A 20103-nucleotide genomic window follows, 5' to 3' on the forward strand; every position below is an offset into this window, starting at 1 on the left:
GGTCATAGTCTGGCCATAGTCTGGTCATAGTCTGGTCATAGTCTGGTCATAGTCTAGTCATAGTCTAGTCATAGTCTGGTCATAGTCTGTCATAGTCTGGTCATAGTCTGGCCATAGTCTGGTCATCGTCTGGTCATAGTCTGGTCATAGTCTGGTCATAGTCTGGTCATAGTCTGGTCATAGTCTGTCATAGTCTGTCATAGTCTGGTCATAGTCTGGTCATAGTCTGGTCATAGTCTGGTCATAGTCTGGTCATAGTCTGGTCATAGTCTGGTCATAGTCTGCCCATAGTCTGGCCATATTCTGGCCATATTCTGGCCATAGTCTGGTCATAGTCTGGTCATAGTCTGTCATAGTCTGTCATAGTCTGGCCATAGTCTGCCCATAGTCTGGCCATAGTCTGGCCATAGTCTGGCCATAGTCTGCCCATAGTCTGGCCATAGTCTGTCATAGTCTGGTCATAGTCTGCCCATAGTCTGGCCATAGTCTGGCCATAGTCTGGCCATAGTCTGGCCATAGTCTGGTCATAGTCTGGCCATAGTCTGGTCATAGTCTGGTCATAGTCTGGTCATAGTCTGTCATAGTCTGGTCATAGTCTGGGCATAGTCTGTCATAGTCTGTCATAGTCTGGCCATAGTCTGGCCATAGTCTGGCCATAGTCTGGCCATAGTCTGGCCATAGTCTGGCCATAGTCTGGCCATAGTCTGGCCATAGTCTGGCCATAGTCTGGTCATATTCTGGTCATAGTCTGTCATAGTCTGCCATAGTCTGGCCATAGTCTGGTCATAGTCTGGTCATAGTCTGGTCATAGTCTGGTCATAGTCTGGTCATAGTCTGGCCATAGGCATCTGTGTGTTTGTCTGTGTGTCGCCATTTTTGTCAAAGATGGCTGAACGGATCTTCATCAAACTTTCAGGGGTTGATCAGTGATTGGCGGAAGTGTTTTAGGCAAAAAATGTTATTAAAAAAGAAAAAAAAAAAGTTCGTTTTTTTGGATTTATAAACAATCGCTCTATAGTGCCTGAGCCTTTGTCACAATGCGAAATGTGATATTAAATTATCCCCGATTAGTGTGTGTGTGTGTTATTATAATATGAAATACAAATTTTCCTTAGTAGGTGTGGGGACGTGTTTTGGCACCCACAAAAAAATAGGAAAAAGCAACAAACTGATGACAGGCAACGCCAGGTTCTCCTGCTAGTAGCCAATAACGATAAGATAAACCAGACAGGAGAAAACCTCATATAAACTGAAGTCTCAAAACCAGAAATGTCCTCAGGAAAAAGAGAGACATCTGGCACTGTGATTAGAGCGTCCGCCCTGGGCCTGGGAGGTCCGCGGCTCGAATCCGGCTCTGGCCGAGCTATAGCGAAGACTTGAAAGTGATATGTGCTGCTTACATGTGTGATGCTCAGGATAACCAAAAAATTGAGCATGGACAAACACGACTTATATGTGTGTGACAAATCATCCATGAACCTTAAGAATAATAGAAGCCCCCCCCCCCCCCCCCCACCTCCCAAGCTATTTAGGTGAAGCATGCAAGGCAGCATTGGAAGCGTTCATCTTGAATACCTGTTTCTCCATTTGAAGAACGTTTTTGAAATTTAAAAAATGTAAAGCTAAGAAATCAATATATTATGGTACAGTTCAAGGCGTTTACTTTAGCCTGAACACCAAAGTACACGGTAATGTAAAGCTTTTGAAATAATACACATTCCTCTTGGCCCTACGGGCAAAATGCATAGGCAGACATGAAACACCTGCTCTTTGTGCTTTCAGGCTTCATCAGCAAGACAATACAAACCTAAAATTCGGATTATTTTGGTTAGGCCTGTATATTGCGTCACACAGTCACATGACGTCATGCGAGTGGCTCAGTAACCTCAGAAGGAAATACGTAAATCGGTGACTTCAGAATTCATTGACCAATGGACGCCATGCTGTTTTCGCGGGCAGGCCGAGGCATCAATGTGTGTGTCGTCTCGGATTTACGTGAAACCGGGTGTCCCGTCCGCTGGCCCGAGTTCGCGGACGAGAAGGTTTGGGAAGGTCGGGAGAGTTATCGCCGGCACCCTGAATCAATTCCAAATCCCTGGCCTGCACTGTGGGTAGCAAGTGCTCTGGTCTTCCGGAATGTTCCATGACATCAGGTTACACCGTTTGCTATCTGAGAACGAGGTTGCTGTCCGGGTAGCAGCTTCTGCACGGTAAACAGATTCACATTCACAGGTTGTTTCACTGGTCACATGTGACGGCCGACTTCGGCTTGAAGGGCAACCATGGTGATGACGAACCACCATAATAAGAGAACAACAATTGTGTTTTTTTTTTTCATCGACACAAAGTAATTTGTAATTTGTCTTAGTTGCACTTTTCTCTCAGAAAGTGATTAATCGCGAAAGTATTGAATATTTGTAAGGTTAAGAAAATCGTTATTGCTGTTCCTAAGATGAGAAGTAACGTGCATTTCTTCTGTTGGGCATGCTAATTAACCTGGCCTGTACCCGCAGGTATGCGAGATGCTATTGCGATCGATCTGTGTCTATGAGTAAGTGTATGAATGTGTCGGCATGCACATTATACTTTAATATAGATCGTTAATTCTCAGATCTACTCGAATCTATATATCCTGGCATGACCCTGCATTGTCAAATGCTCTGTCGTGTTGAGGAATCGTATTGAAATGGTCACTTGGAGGTCACCATTTACAATTCCAATAATCACCAGTTTCTCAAAGAGGACAGCAAGCCAAAAGGTAATCTGGAATAAACTAAATAACTAGATCGGCACTCAGTAGAGAGAATACCTCCACCTGGTTGGCCATATCACTCAATGGTGAAGAATCACTTTAAAATTCTACTAGCTGGATTCAGATCTTCACCAAAATTGAATCGATTCTTCCTTGTCACACACACAACCTGTCCAACAAGTTTCGATCAAATCCATCCATAACTTTTTGAGATATCGTGCTTTGTATCGTTTTTGGCCCTATCTCCCCATGGTGAAGAATCACTTTAAAAATTCTACCAGCCAGATCCGAATGTGGATCTTCACCAAAATCTAATAATTTCGTCCTTGTCACATTCCCAACATATTTGCCAAATTTCGACCTTGTCACATTCCCAACATATTTGTCAAATTTCGGCCTTGTCACATTCCCAACATCTTTGCCAAATTTCGACTTTGTCACATTCCCAACATATTTGCCAAATTTCGACCTTGTCACATTCCCAACATATTTGCCAAATTTCGACCTTGTCACATTCCCAACATCTTTGCCAAATTTCGACCTTGTCACATTCCCAACATCTTTGCCAAATTTCGACCTTGTCACATTCCCAACATCTTTGCCAAATTTCGTCCTTGTCACATTCCCAAAATATTTGCCAAATTTCGTCCGCGTCACATTCTCTACATCTCTGCCAAATTTCGTCCTTGTCACATACGCTACATCTCTGCCAAATTTCGTCCCTGTCACATTCTCTACATCTCTGCCAAATTTCGTCCTTGTCACATTCTCGACATCTCTGCCAAATTTCGACCTTGTCACATTCCCAACATATTTGCCAAATTTCGTCCTTGTCACATTCCCAACATCTTTGCCAAATTTCGACCTTGTCACATTCCCAACATATTTGCCAAATTTCGACCTTGTAACATTCCCAACATCTCTGCCAAATTTCGTCCTTGTCACATTCCCAACATCTTTGCCAAATTTCGTCGTTGTCACATTCCCAACATCTTTGCCAAATTTCGTCCTTGTCACATTCCCAACATCTTTGCCAAATTTCGTCCTTGTCACATTCCCAACATATTTGCCAAATTTCGACCTTGTCACATTCCCAACATATTTGCCAAATTTCGACCTTGTCACATTCCCAACATATTTGCCAAATTTCGACCTTGTCACATTCCCAACATATTTGCCAAATTTCGACCTTGTCACATTCACAACATATTTGCCAAATTTCGACCTTGTCACATTCCCAACATCTTTGCCAAATTTCGACCTTGTCACATTCCCAACATCTTTGCCAAATTTCGTCCTTGTCACATTCCCAACATATTTGCCAAATTTCGTCCGCGTCACATTCTCTACATCTCTGCCAAATTTCGTCCTTGTCACATACGCTACATCTCTGCCAAATTTCGTCCCTGTCACATTCTCTACATCTCTGCCAAATTTCGTCCTTGTCACATTCTCTACATCTTTGCCAAATTTCGACCTTGTCACATTCCCAACATCTTTGCCAAATTTCGACCTTGTCACATTCCCAACATATTTGCCAAATTTCGACCTTGTCACATTCCCAACATATTTGCCAAATTTCGACCTTGTCACATTCCCAACATCTTTGCCAAATTTCGACCTTGTCACATTCCCAACATCTTTGCCAAATTTCGACCTTGTCACATTCCCAACATCTTTGCCAAATTTCGTCCTTGTCACATTCCCAACATATTTGCCAAATTTCGTCCGCGTCACATTCTCTACATCTCTGCCAAATTTCGTCCTTGTCACATTCCCAACATATTTGCCAAATTTCGTCCGCGTCACATATGCTACATCTCTGCCAAATTTCGTCCCTGTCACATTCTCTACATCTCTGCCAAATTTCGTCCTTGTCACATTCTCTACATCTCTGCCAAATTTCGTCCTTGTCACATTCTCTACATCTCTGCCAAATTTCGTCCTTGTCACATACGCTACATCTCTGCCAAATTTCGTCCCTGTCACATTCTCTACATCTCTGCCAAATTTCGTCCCTGTCACATTCTCTACATCTCTGCCAAATTTCGTCCTTGTCACATTCTCTACATCTCTGCCAAATTTCGACCTTGTCACATTCCCAACATATTTGCCAAATTTCGACCTTGTCACATTCCCAACATATTTGCCAAATTTCGTCCTTGTCACATTCCCAACATCTTTGCCAAATTTCGACCTTGTCACATTCCCAACATATTTGCCAAATTTCGACCTTGTCACATTCCCAACATCTCTGCCAAATTTCGTCCTTGTCACATTCCCAACATCTTTGCCAAATTTCGTCCTTGTCACATTCACAAACATCTTTGCCAAATTTCGTCCTTGTCACATATGCTACATCTTTGCCAAATTTCGTCCTTGTCACATTCCCAACATCTTTGCCAAATTTCGTCCTTGTCACATTCCCAACATATTTGCCAAATTTCGTCCTTGTCACATATGCTACATCTTTGCCAAATTTCGACCTTGTCACATTCCCAACATCTTTGCCAAATTTCGACCTTGTCACATTCCCAACATATTTGCCAAATTTCGACCTTGTCACATTCCCAACATTTGCCAAATTTCGACCTTGTCACATTCCCAACATATTTGCCAAATTTCGACCTTGTCACATTCCCAACATCTCTGCCAAATTTCGTCCTTGTCACATATGCTACATCTCTGCCAAATTTCGTCCCTGTCACATTCTCTACATCTCTGCCAAATTTCGTCCTTGTCACATTCTCTACATCTCTGCCAAATTTCGTCCTTGTCACATTCTCTACATCTCTGCCAAATTTCGTCCTTGTCACATTCTCTACATCTCTGCCAAATTTCGACCTTGTCACATTCCCAACATTTGCCAAATTTCGACCTTGTCACATTCCCAACATATTTGCCAAATTTCGACCTTGTCACATTCCCAACATCTCTGCCAAATTTCGTCCTTGTCACATACGCTACATCTCTGCCAAATTTCGACCTTGTCACATTCCCAACATTTGCCAAATTTCGACCTTGTCACATTCCCAACATATTTGCCAAATTTCGACCTTGTCACATTCCCAACATCTCTGCCAAATTTCGTCCCTGTCACATTCTCTACATCTCTGCCAAATTTCGACCTTGTCACATTCCCAACATCTCTGCCAAATTTCGTCCCTGTCACATTCTCTACATCTCTGCCAAATTTCGTCCTTGTCACATTCTCTACATCTCTGCCAAATTTCGACCTTGTCACATTCCCAACATATTTGCCAAATTTCGTCGTTGTCACATTCCCAACATCTTTGCCAAATTTCGACCTTGTCACATTCCCAACATATTTGCCAAATTTCGACCTCGTCACATTGCCAACATCTCTGCCAAATTTCGTCCTTGTCACATTCCCAACATCCTTGCCAAATTTCGTCCTTGTCACATTCCCAACATCTTTGCCAAATTTCGTCCTTGTCACATATGCTACATCTTTGCCAAATTTCGTCCTTGTCACATTCCCAACATCTTTGCCAAATTTCGTCCTTGTCACATTCTCTACATCTCTGCCAAATTTCGACCTTGTCACATTCCCAACATATTTGCCAAATTTCGTCCTTGTCACATTCCCAACATCTTTGCCAAATTTCGACCTTGTCACATTCCCAACATATTTGCCAAATTTCGACCATGTCACATTCCCAACATCTCTGCCAAATTTCGTCCTTGTCACATTCCCAACATCTTTGCCAAATTTCGTCCTTGTCACATTCCCAACATCTCTGCCAAATTTCGTCCTTGTCACATACGCTACATCCCTGCTAAATTTCGTCCCTGTCACATTCTCTACATCTCTGCCAAATTTCGTCCCTGTCACATTCTCTACATCTCTGCCAAATTTCGTCCTTGTCACATTCTCTACATCTCTGCCAAATTTCGTCCCTGTCACATTCTCTACATCTCTGCGAAATTTCGACCTTGTCACATTCTCTACATCTCTGCCAAATTTCGTCCCTGTCACATTCTCTACATCTCTGCCAAATTTCGTCCTTGTCACATTCTCTACATCTCTGCCAAATTTCGGCCTTGTCACATTCTCTACATCTCTGCCAAATTTCGTCCCTGTCACATTCTCTACATCTCTGCGAAATTTCGACCTTGTCACATTCCCAACATCTCTGCCAAATTTCGTCCTTGTCACATTCCCAACATCTTTGCCAAATTTCGTCCTTGTCACATACGCTACATCTCTGCCAAATTTCGTCCTTGTCACATACGCTACATCTCTGCCAAATTTCGTCCTTGTCACATACGCTACATCTCTGCCAAATTTCGTCCTTGTCACATATGCTACATCTCTGCCAAATTTCGTCCTTGTCACATACGCTACATGTCTGCCAAATTTTGTCCTTGTCGCATACGCTACATCTCTGCCAAATTTCGTCTTTGTCACATTCTCGACATCTCTGCCAAATTTCGGCCCTGTCACATTCTCTACATCTCTGCCAAATTTCGTCCTTGTCGCATTCTCTGCATCTCTGCCAAATTTCGTCCGAATCTGTCCACAACTTTTTGAGATATCTTGTTCACAAACAAACAAACAAACGAACAACCGGACAGACAGGGGTGAAAACATAACCTCCATCCACCTTTGGTGGCGGAGGTAATAAACTTTAGTGATGCAATATGTCAACTTAAATTAGGAACCACAATTTTATATCAAAGATAGGAACACTGTACAGGATAAAGGAAGCGCTCAGTTGTCTAATACATTGGTGGGCAAACTTTTTCTAGTGTTGGGCCAGATCATGGGGCTGTCCGGGCACGGTTTGCGATAACCAAGCAGTCAGTAGAGGTCAGAAGAGTTTATTTAGAATTTCTGGTTAATTTCCAAAAGTGAGGTGTCTATTCAGTTTAAACATGGAATGGTATGGTTTTCGTGTTGGTCTGTCAGTGAGAGCTCTGCACCTGCATTTTTGTGTGTGATGCAGCGAGCGCAATATAAACGAAGTGAAAGACAAGCATTCCTCGGGTTTGAAGTCCGAACCGAATGCGTCGATGTGGGCCGGACGGAATGTCTTTGTGGGCCATATCCGGTCCTCCTGCCATAGGTTTTCCTACTCCTGGTTTAGAGTATAGTTTTAGTTGGCTGGAGTTGATTCGAGCATCTTGACTCCAGAAAAGATCGCAAGATTGATCATGGTCACCTGCACCGTAAACATATTCACTGATCATGGTATTAGATGGATTGGTAAACACGAAAACGCAAAATACCACTTGCCACTCTCATTTTTATTTAAAAAAAAAAAGGTAGATTGGCTGAGCTGAAAACCTATAATGGGTACAAATTCCTTCAAGGAAGAAAAGCTATCCCTATAAATGTAGTTTGTAGGAACAATAATGTCGACGAATAAAATTCATAAGGATCAAAAAGTTCATAAGGATTCATAAGGAGACACACCAAAAAGGATCATGGTACATAGAGACACACCAAAAAGGATCATGGTACATAGAGACACACCAAAAAGGATCATGGTACATGGAGGCACACCAAAAAGGATCATGGTACATGGAGACACACCAAAAAGGATCATGGTACATGGAGACACACCAAAAAGGATCATGGTACATGGAGACACACCAAAAAGGATCATGGTACATGGAGACACACCAAAAAGGATCATGGTACATGGAGACACAGCAAAAAGGATCATGGTACATGGAGACACACCAAAATGGATCATGGTACATGGAGACACACCAAAAATGATCATGGTACATGGAGACACACACCAAAAAGGATCATAGTACATGGAGACACACCAAAAAGGATCATGGTACATGGAGACACACCAAAAAGGATCATGGTACATGGAGACACACCATAAAGGATCATGGTACATGGTGACACACCAAAAATGATCATGGTACATGGAGACACACCAAAAAGGATCATGGTACATGGTGACACACCAAAAAGGATCATGGTACATGGTGACACACCAAAAAGGATCATGGTACATAGAGACACACCAAAAAGGATCATGGTACATAGAGACACACCAAAAAGGATCATGGTACATGGAGACACACCAAAAAGGATCATGGTACATAGAGACACACCAAAAATGATCATGGTACATGGAGAGACACCAAAAAGGATCATGGTACATGGAGACACACCAAAAAGGATCATGGTACATGGAGACACACCAAAAAGGATCATGGTACATGGAGACACAGCAAAAAGGATCATGGTACATGGAGACACACCAAAATGGATCATGGTACATGGAGACACACCAAAAATGATCATGGTACATGGAGACACACACCAAAAAGGATCATAGTACATGGAGACACACCAAAAAGGATCATGGTACATGGAGACACACCAAAAAGGATCATGGTACATGGAGACACACCATAAAGGATCATGGTACATGGTGACACACCAAAAATGATCATGGTACATGGAGACACACCAAAAAGGATCATGGTACATGGTGACACACCAAAAAGGATCATGGTACATGGTGACACACCAAAAAGGATCATGGTACATAGAGACACACCAAAAAGGATCATGGTACATAGAGACACACCAAAAAGGATCATGGTACATGGAGACACACCAAAAAGGATCATGGTACATAGAGACACACCAAAAATGATCATGGTACATAGAGACTAGGCTGGGCCAAATCGGAGGTGATTTTCCTAATTCAATGTAATTTACCTAAAAGTTGTGAGTGAGTATCAGGAACAAAATCATGAAAAAGAAATTCAAAAATATTGACGTTTTACGGTCAGACAGCCCGTTACCATAGCAACAGTTACAGACGACTCAAAAAATGCCTAAATTGACGATTTCTCAAGCTGTGTTTGACCCCCAGAGTTGATTCTGGTACCAAAAGATGCAGAATTGAAAGCCAAGGATGATTGGATAGCTTAACAATGTCTGTGACACAATTCAATACCACTTTTATCCAAAAAACTGATTTTTGTCTGAAATTTCAAGCATATTTATGGAAAAAAATTGAAAATTTTGCTTTTTAATCATAGGATAACCATTAATCAGATTAAATTTACTTTAAATTGTCTTTTACAACCTTGTATTGTCCAGTTTTTATAACTGTTATAACGTTGTTTAAATTTGGCCATCTTCATTTCAATAAAAAAAAGTTAACAAAAGCAGCTTACAATCATCTATCTATAATTCCAGTAATCTCTGTACGTTTGTACGTTTGTACGTTTGTCTGTCTGTGACCGCTGTTTCTCGACAACCACGGGTCCGATATACTTTTAACTTGCCAGGTATATTGCTGGGGACCCGAGGATGTGCCTTTTCAAGGTTTCATATTAATCGGACAATTACTTACCGAGCTATGTCCAAAAAACGATTCAACCAATCAGAGAGCAGCGAACGATCGCGTGTGCCGGCGTTGCGAATGGACCAAACCATTCCATGTAAATAGAGGGGGGGGGGGGTTCTGTGGTCGTTGCGAATGGACGAAACCATTTCATGTAAATAGAGGGGGGGGGGGGGATTGTCACTGTACTCGCAAGCCGTTCGCCGTTCGCTTTGGCGTTGCGAATGGACCAAACCATTTCATGTAAATAGAGGGGGGGGATATAATTTTAGATAGATATATAGTACGGGCATATATATAGTACGGGCATGCCCTAGTCTATCTATAATTCCAGTAATCTCTGTGTGTATGTGTGTCTGTGTGTGTGTGTGTGTGTGTGTGTGTGTGTGTTTGTCTGTGACCGCTGTTTCTCGACAACTACCGGTCCGATATACTTGAAACTTGCCAGGTATATTGCTGGGGACCCGAGGATGTGCCTTTTCAAGGTTTGAAATTAATCGGACAAGTGGTTCCCAAGGTATGGTCACCGTACTCGCAAGCCGTTCGCTTTGGCTTTGCGAATGAACCAAACCATTTCATGTAAATAGAGGGGGGGGGGGGGGGTTCTGTGGTCGTTACTGGCTTTGCGAAAGGACCAAACCATTTCATGTAAATAGAGGGGGGGGTTCTGTGGTCGTTACTGCCACGTGGTTTCAAAGTCTTTTTTTTGTTGTTGTTGTTTGTACGCATGTTTTTTTGCACGCACGTACGGGCAAGCACGTACGTACGGGCACGTCCTAGTCTATCTATAATTCCAGTAATCTCTGTGTGTCTGTGTGTGTGTGTGTGTGTGTGTGTGTGTGTTTGTCTGTGACCGCTGTTTCTCGACAACTACCGGTCCGATATACTTGAAACTTGCCAGGTATATTGCTGGGGACCCGAGGATGTGCCTTTTCAAGGTTTGAAATTAATCGGACAAGTGGTTCCCAAGGTATGGTCACCGTACTCGCAAGCCGTTCGCTTTGGCTTTGCGAATGGACCAAACCATTTCATGTAAATAGAGGTGGGGGGGGGGTTCTGTGGTCGTTACTGGCTTTGCGAATGGACCAAACCATTTCATGTAAATAGAGGGGGGGGGGGGTTCTGTGGTCGTTACTGCCACGTGGTTTCAAAGTTTTTTTTTGTTGTTGTTGTTTGCACGCATGTTTTTTTGCACGCACGTACGGGCAAGCACGTACGGGCAAGCACGTAAGTGCGGGCACGTCCTAGTTAATTTTAATGCCTGCTTTCGGTTGTTACTGTAACCATTCATCAGGGCGTTCAAGGCGCTCTTGCACACATCAAGGATAGGCGCTCTTGTCTTCGATACAACGGCAGTGAACTCTGGGGTCAAGAGTGGAGTCGTAGTAAGACTGGAGACTGAGTTTGGCAGGAGTCTTCTGCAACTGGCGTGTCGGCACCACATCCACGAATTGGTTGGAGGGGCGTCTTGCTCAATAGTGTATGGCCCCACCACAGGACCTAATGAACAGCTGTTCAAGCGACTGCTCAACACTTGGAGTGAATTGGACCAGGGCAACTACACATTGGTCGAGGTGTCTGCTCAACAGAGAGAGCTGGCTGGCCATGTACATGCCACCATCACCTTCCTTCAGACGTGGATGGACAATAGCACAAAGGAGACTCTTCGACACGACTACCTGGAGCTGGCACACCTCACACTGCTGTTTCTTGGAGGGACTGTCTCTGATGGTATGAGGATCATCACTATCAAAGCTCCTGGGGCATTCCACCACGCCCGTTGGATGAGCAAGACTTTATACACTATAAAGGTGGCACTCTTCCGTTGGCAGCTGGGAGATATCTACACACCCGAAGAGCTGGAAGACATAACCAGTCTCGCTGCATTCATGTCAGTCTTCTACACTAAAGCGTGGTTGACATGTACCAGTGCTGCAGATGCACCATCTAACGACATGTACCTTATGAAGAACCTCCTCAAGGCTGAGGCCAGTATCGCAAAGAATCCAACAAAGTGGCCTGCCAAATTTCTGTCCTTTGTGACTGTGGCCCGAGAGAAGCTACAAAACCATTTGTGGTACCTCTCAGAGAGATTGGTCTCTTTGGCACTCTTCTCGGACAGAACGTCATCTGACAAGCAGACTATGAGAAGGGCTATGCTCAGGTACCATGGGACTGCACATAACATGATACAGGAGATGCCAGCCTCACAGCAATTGGGGAGTAAAGCCCTCAAAGACTTTGTTGGTTACGACTCTTGGAGCATGTTTGAACTCTTGGGTATTGACTCCAGTTTTGTCAAGCTCCCCGTTGCACAGTGGCCCACCTCAGACAGCTATCGTCATGGCAAGGAAGTTGTGGCCAAACTCCCAGTTGTCAATGACGCAGCAGAGCGGACACTTGGACTCGCCACAGATTTGAACACTAACAAGGCCCCCACATCTGAGGCGCAGCTCCAGGCTCTATACAGGGTTGTGAAGGGCGTCAGGGAGAAGCTGCATGGACTGGCAACATCCACTGAGGTTGTGACTAAGAAGTCATTGGCCTCCATTGATTACAATTGGGACTAGGTTTTTTATTTTGTTATCAATGTTCAATGTCAGACCTTAAATTTGAGACAAAAAAGCTTAATCAATGACAAAAGTTAATTTAAAGTACATTTAATTTGACTATAGCTCTGATTAATGATTATCCTATGATTAAAAAGCAAAATTTTCATTTTTTTTTTCAAACAAATGCCTTAAATTTGAGATAAAAATGAGTTTTTGGGATGAAAGTTGTATTGAATTGTGTCACAGACATTGTTAAGCTATCCAATCATCCTTGGCTTTCAATTCTGAATCTTTTGGTACCAGAATCAACTCTGGGGGTCACACACAGCCTGAGAAATCATCGATTTTAAGAATTTTTTGAGTCGTCTGTAACGGTTGCTATGGTAACGGGCTGTTTATACCGTAAGACGTCAATATTTTTGAAAAAAAATTTCATGGTTTTGTTTCTGTTACCAGCCACAACTTTTAGGTAAATTACAACCTTGTAGTATGAAAAATTGAAAATCACCCCTGATTTGGCCCAGCCTAATAGAGACACACCAAAAAGGATCATGGTACCTAGAGACACACCAAAAAGGATCATGGTACATAGAGACACACCAAAAATGATCATGGTGGAGACATACCAAAAAGGATCATAGTACATGGAGACACACCAAAAAGGATCATGGTACATAGAGACACACCAAAAAGGATCATGGTACATGGAGACACACCAAAAAGGATCATGGTACATAGAGACACACCAAAAGAATCATGGTACATGGAGACACACCAAAAAGGATCATGGTACATGGAGACACACCAAAAAGGATCATGGTACATAGAGACACACCAAAAAGGATCATGGTACATGGAGACACACCAAAAAGGATCATGGTACATAGAGACACACCAAAAAGGATCATGGTACATGGAGACACACCAAAAAGGATCATGGTACATAGAGACACACCAAAAAAGATCATGGTACATAGAGACACACCAAAAAGGATCATGGTACATGGAGACACACCAAAAAGGATCATGGTACATAGAGACACACCAAAAAGGATCATAGTACATGGAGACACACCAAAAAGGATCATGGTACATAGACACACCAAAAAGGATCATGGTACATGGAGACACACCAAAAAGGATCATGGTACATAGAGACACACCAAAAAGGATCATGGTACATAGAGACACACCAAAAAGGATCATGGTACATGGAGACACACCAAAAAGGATCATGGTACATGGAGACACACCAAAAAGGATCATGGTACATGGAGACACACCAAAAAGGATCATGGTACATGGTGACACACCAAAAAGGATCATGGTACATGGTGACACACCAAAAAGGATCATGGTACATGGAGACACACCAAAAAGGATCATGGTACATGAAGATACACCAAAAAGGATCATGGTACATGGAGACACACCAAAAAGGATCATGGTACATGGTGACACACCAAAAAGGATCATGGTACATGGAGACACACCAAAAAGGATCATGGTACATGGAGACACCAAAAAGGATCATGGTACATGGAGACACACCAAAAAGGATCATGGTACATAGAGACACACCAAAAAGGATCATGGTACATAAGACACACCAAAAAGGATCATGGTACATGGAGACACACAAAAAAGGATCATGGTACATAGAGACACACCAAAAATGATCATGGTACCTAGAGACACACCAAAAAGGATCATGGTACCTAGAGACACACCAAAAAGGATCATGGTACATAGAGACACACCAAAAATGATCATGGTACCTAGAGACACACCAAAAATGATCATGGTACCTAGAGACACACCAAAAAGGATCATGGTACCTAGAGACACACCAAAAAGGATCGTGGTACATAGAGACACACCAAAAATGATCATGGTACATGGAGACATACCAAAAAGGATCATAGTACATGGAGACACACCAAAAAGGATCATGGTACATAGAGACACACCAAAAAGGATCATGGTACATAGAGACACACCAAAAATGATCATGGTACATGGAGACATACCAAAAATGATCATGGTACATGGAGACACACCAAAAAGGATCATGGTACATGGAGACACACCAAAAAGGATCATGGTACATAGAGACACACCAAAAAGGATCATGGTACATAGAGACACACCAAAAAGGTCGCATGGCGTGCGTTTCAAATTAAGAGTTTCCGTTCCACAACATTATGTCACAGAGAAGATGCTCAGGATAGAGGGTGGAGAAGGAAAAGTCATGTGGGTGAGCATATGAAAAGGTGGTGGTGGTGGCACGGTAGTAGAAGTAGAACTACGTCGCTGTAGTAGTCGTCGATACCACGTGCACTACCTATAAAGCATGAAGCCATACGATGGTGGAAGAGGAAGACTACATACCGGTGTAGCTTGGAATACAAATGAAGAAGTCAATTACTGCAGAAAATGTATTTGTGATAAATCCCATTTACATATTACATCCTCTGGTGGTGTGGGTGCCTAATCAAGGTTTGTACCTTTAGCAATTTACTCTGCAGTCCGAGACAACAGCATATGCACTAATTTAAACCGTTTGACTTTTAACGGTTGTCAGCTGGCATGGATGCTCGAGTATGAAGAATGCCAGCTTGTTGTATTCATGTGAATACTGTAAATTGTGCCCAGACTTCTTTACCACATCCATGATACTTTCGCGGTGCTACTTGGGCGTCAGGAGATTCTCACTCTCTCTCGCCAAAACTTTAGACAGATCGAATGTTCTCAACTTTAAAATGTTGCAAACGCCGAAGTGACCTCACGGAAAAGGAACCACACAGGTAGGAGCTGCTAAAAGTCTTGCGATGGGTGGTTTGCCATTTCCTGTGAGAGTAAGAGGAGGCAATTGTAGTTTGGCAAGGGGCAGCACACCATGGCCAAATTTTGTTGACCAAGACCATGGAATCTGTAATGTCCACAACTGAGTGACTGCAACTGCAACTACAAACATCTTAGAAGGTGTGTCATGTTATCCTGGCAAAACAGGGTAAAAAAACTACCTTGTAAAACATCTTCAGGAACACTAATCTGTTGCCAAAACATCATGAAGTAGGAAACAAAGGGTTTGAATATTCAACTTGATGTTTTGTATTTGTTTTTTCACTTTTGACTACACGTCTGGCTCTATGGATGTCAGGCTGACATACCTGATACCTGCATGCTCACATACCTGATACCTGCATGCTCACATAACTGATACATGCATGTTGACATACCTGATACCTGCATGCTGACATACCTGATACCTGCATGCTGACATACCTGATACCTGCATGCTGACATACCTGATACCTGCATGCTGACATACCTGATACCTGCATGCTGACATACCTGATACCTGCATGCTGACATACCAGCTACCTGCATGCTGTCATACCTGATACCTGCATGCTCACATACCTGATACCTGCATGCTCACATAACTGATACATGCATGCTGACATACCTGCTACCTGCATGCTCACATACCTGATACCTGCATGCTCACATACTTGAAACCTGCATGCTGACATACCTGATACCTGTATGCTCACATACCTGATACCTGCATGCTCACATACCTGATACCTGCATGTTCACATACCTGATACCTGCATGATGACACTGTGATTTGCCTACGGCCCTCATCGACTTTGCAGTTGTGTCACGGCAGATCTTTTCAAGCACTATCTTCATAACACGCTTCCTTTTGTTGCCTCCCAGAAACCATTGGGATTTGCGGCTGAGGAAGGACTGACATTTTCCTATTTTATCGACGGACCCTCTAGACCCGAGATATCTTCATAGCCACACTTGAGGATTTTGCTCCAGAACGACGTCGCTCCTTTGCATTTAAATTTTTTTTATTGCCTTGAATTTCATCTCATTACAATTTTCTTTCATTTTAGCACCAACATTGACACCACGAGCTATTTCCTGCTGTTTTTGGCTGTTCTACCCTAATCTATATATATAAAACACAGTTTGTGTGTGTGTGTGTGTGTGTGTGTGTGTGTGTGTGTGTGTGTGTGTAATGTTACCGATAGACTCCTAAACGGAGAGGCTCACGTGCTTTATATTTGGCATAGACATGGCCATTGAGCCTGGGAAGAACATGGCCGACCTAAAAAAAAATATTTCATAATATTTTTTTACCATATTTTTACCTCAGCGCATTTCAGCGAGGAATATTATACACGGAATCTGACCAGTGGCAGAGCAGCGCGCTGATTCGCTCAGAGCGATCACGTGATGTTCCATCCCTGCTGCCAGTTGGCTTCACTTTTCACGGAGTATGAGCGTTCTATATATTTTCAATTCAGTGCGCCCGACTCGCTCATGTACTTGATTTGTGGCATAAACATGGCCATTGGGCCTTCACGGTGTAATTTGTGCGAGGTGTAATTTGTTGTCCGAATGAGCTTGAGTCGAGAGGGCGAATGTACGGGTTGGAAATGTACGGGTCTCCCTTCCCCCGCCCGGCAACGCTGGTACTGGAGGGCGTCACAGGATCGGTGAGTCTCCAAAATCCGCTTCGTGCTGTTGCAAAGATTCAAGACAATGTCGCGATTGTTGTGCTGCCCTCCGACCATGAGAACTGCAACGTCATTGTTGACTGGCCCTCCCCTTCCCTCCCCCTTCCCCCTCCGTCCTCCCCTCCCCCTCCCTTCCCCCTCCCTTCCCCCTCCCCTTCCCTTTTCCCCTCCCCTTTCCCCTCCCCCCTACCCCTACCCCTTCCCCCTCCCCCCTTCCCCTCCCCCTCCTCCTCCCCCTTCCCCCTGCCCCCTCCCCTCCCCCTCCCTCTCCCATCCCTCCCCCCTCTCCCCCTCCCCTCCCCCTCCCCCCCTCTTCTCCCTCACGTTTATACACGGAATGCCGGGTACTTCCCCCCCCTCTTCTCCCCTCCCCCCCTCTCCTCCCCTCCCCCCGTTCCCCTCCCCTCCCCTCCTCTTCTCCTCCCCTCCCCTGCCCCGCCCGGCAATGCCGGGTACTTCTGCTAGTCTACTATTATATATAAGAGAGCTGTTGGTCTGTCTGTGTGGGTGTCTGTGTATCGCCATTTGTTCTCAGAGATGCAGAACGGATCTTCATCAAACTTTCAGAGCTTCATCAATGCGTGCCTGGGAGTGTTTTAGGTAAAAATAATAATAATAATAATAATAATTATGAAATTAAAAAAGTTCGTTTTTTGGGGATTAAAAAAAATGACTCGATAGTGCCTAAGCCTTTTAAAATTAATGACAGTTATATACAAGTACACATTTGCATAAATAAATACAAAACAATTACCAGACATTTGAATACAAATAAAGCAAACAATTCCGGAAGTGTACGAATTTGGTAGTAGGCTTCTTCTTCTTCCTGATCGGCATCACACTTAACTCAGAAACGTGATGAACGGCACATTCACCAGAATATTATTTAACGAAAAGGTGAGGAACCCCCACCCCCTCCCCCCTCCACTCCCCGCACTCCCCTCCTCACCCCTCCCTCTTATGCCTTCCCCCCCTCCCCTGCCCGAGTACTCCTGCTCGTGTTCTTTAAAATTGCAAAAACTCCGGCTCAATGCAGCAGTGCATCTCAATGTTTAAGTTCATTGTCATTATCCCGGATGCCTCTCCATCCTGACAAAAAGAAACATTCACACACCTTGAAAGATTTAACGTTGTAATATTACCGAGTTAAACCATTCAGCAGCACTGTGATGCCATTACCTTGCTCCCCACCATAGGGTATACCATTACGGCTTACAATTTGCTTCTTACCCTTGATTATATAAATGGATATCAAACATCTTGCATTGATTACCTTAAGATCTACCAATCAGGACATTTTTTATTAGGGCAGACCTGCACGTGTGGACCAATGACAGGATGGCATGGGAAGCACATCCTCTTCTTCAGGATCCATAAGGCAGTAGCCCACGTGGTTCATGGTACCACAGCAGTGAAGGAGTTTATATTTCACCTAATATAAAGCGTTCTCTGTTTCAGTATCTCGGTCTGATCTATGATGTGCAATGTCTTCCAAAGAATCTAACAGAAAAATCCAAGAATGTTTTACAACATGACATTTAAAGCAAGCAGAAAAAGTAATAACACTTCATTGAAGCAGAAACGTCTAGAAGGAAGAAGGATCATTTAATTGTTTTGTCTGCCGGGTATGTGTCTGCCCAGTTGTTAGAGTGTCCACCGTGTGTCTCTTGCAATGATTCAGCACGACAAGGATGTTTGCCTCAGTTTAAAATACCATAGGAGGGAAGACAAAGTCATCCACTTAGTTATACCATGAGCCCTTCGATAAGCAGTCAGAATAAACCATTCAAAAACAGGAAGATGTTAAGCAAAGTGGTCAAAAGATGTGAACGGAAGAATGTCAAAAAACCACACATTGCCGCAAAAGCACAACTTTGGCACAATACCCATACACACTTTAAATCTTAATGAACACTCACATGCAAACAATTCATTCAATAATGAGTTGCATCCATGTCACCACAACCATCATTGACAGTAATACCAGTACAAGATTATTATTGGTACAGCAAATGTTACATTTATAACACCAATCATACTAGAGTCACGTGAAAAAGTAAGTACACCCCATGTAAAGTTTTGACTTTCTCAACATATTTCAACATACAGCTATTTGATCTTCATTTCAACAATATTGAGAGATAAAGGTGACATAATGTAACAAATATCATGAAACATTTACATTTTGTAGTCCATTGTATAATTTAAATAAACATAAATGCAAATTTCGCATGTGGAAAAAGTAAGTACACCCCATGAAATGTTTTTTAAAATCTTTTTACATATGTGGACATATCAATATTTGATCTTCATTTAAACAGTATATATAGATAAAGGTGATCTAATTGAACAAAAAACAATGACAAATTGACTTTGCAATAATTTATTCAACAAAAAATTGTTGCACAGCTTGCACAGCTCATTTCAGATCCCCCCCCCCCCCCCCACAACATCTCGATGGGATTTAGATCCGGGCTTTGACTTGGCCATTCCAGAACCCTCCATTTCTTTCTTTCAGCCATTCCTTGGTGGATTTACTGGTATGTTTAGGGTCATTGTCATGTTGCAAGGTCCACCTTCGGTTGAGCTTCAACTTACCGACAGATGGCCTCACATTATCCTCAAGCACCCTCTGGTACAATGAAGAATTCATAGTGGATTCTATGATGGTGAGCTGCCCAGGCCCTGATGCAGCAAAGCTGCCCCAAACCATAATATTTCCACCACCATGCTTTACAGTTGGTATCTGGTTCTTGTGGTCAAACGCTGTCTTTGGTTTTCGCCAAACATGTCTTCTGGTACTGTGGCCAAATAGCTCTACCTTTGACTCATCTGTCCAAAGCACATTGCTCCAGAAGTGCTGGTCTTTGCCGAGGTGTCCATTGGCAAACTTTATTATTGCCCTC

General features: G+C 43.1%; 1 protein-coding gene across 1 annotated transcript in view; it reads right to left on the bottom strand.

Moving 5' to 3' along the window:
• The window catches only part of LOC137414867 (SPRY domain-containing SOCS box protein 4), a 293071-nt gene that overhangs the window by 49922 nt on the left and 223046 nt on the right, over window positions 1-20103 (bottom strand). The window lies entirely within an intron of this gene.

This window comes from Myxine glutinosa, chromosome 6 (assembly GCF_964187855.1).
Source record: "Myxine glutinosa chromosome 6, kmMyxGlut1.1, whole genome shotgun sequence".
Lineage (NCBI taxonomy): Eukaryota > Metazoa > Chordata > Myxini > Myxiniformes > Myxinidae > Myxine > Myxine glutinosa.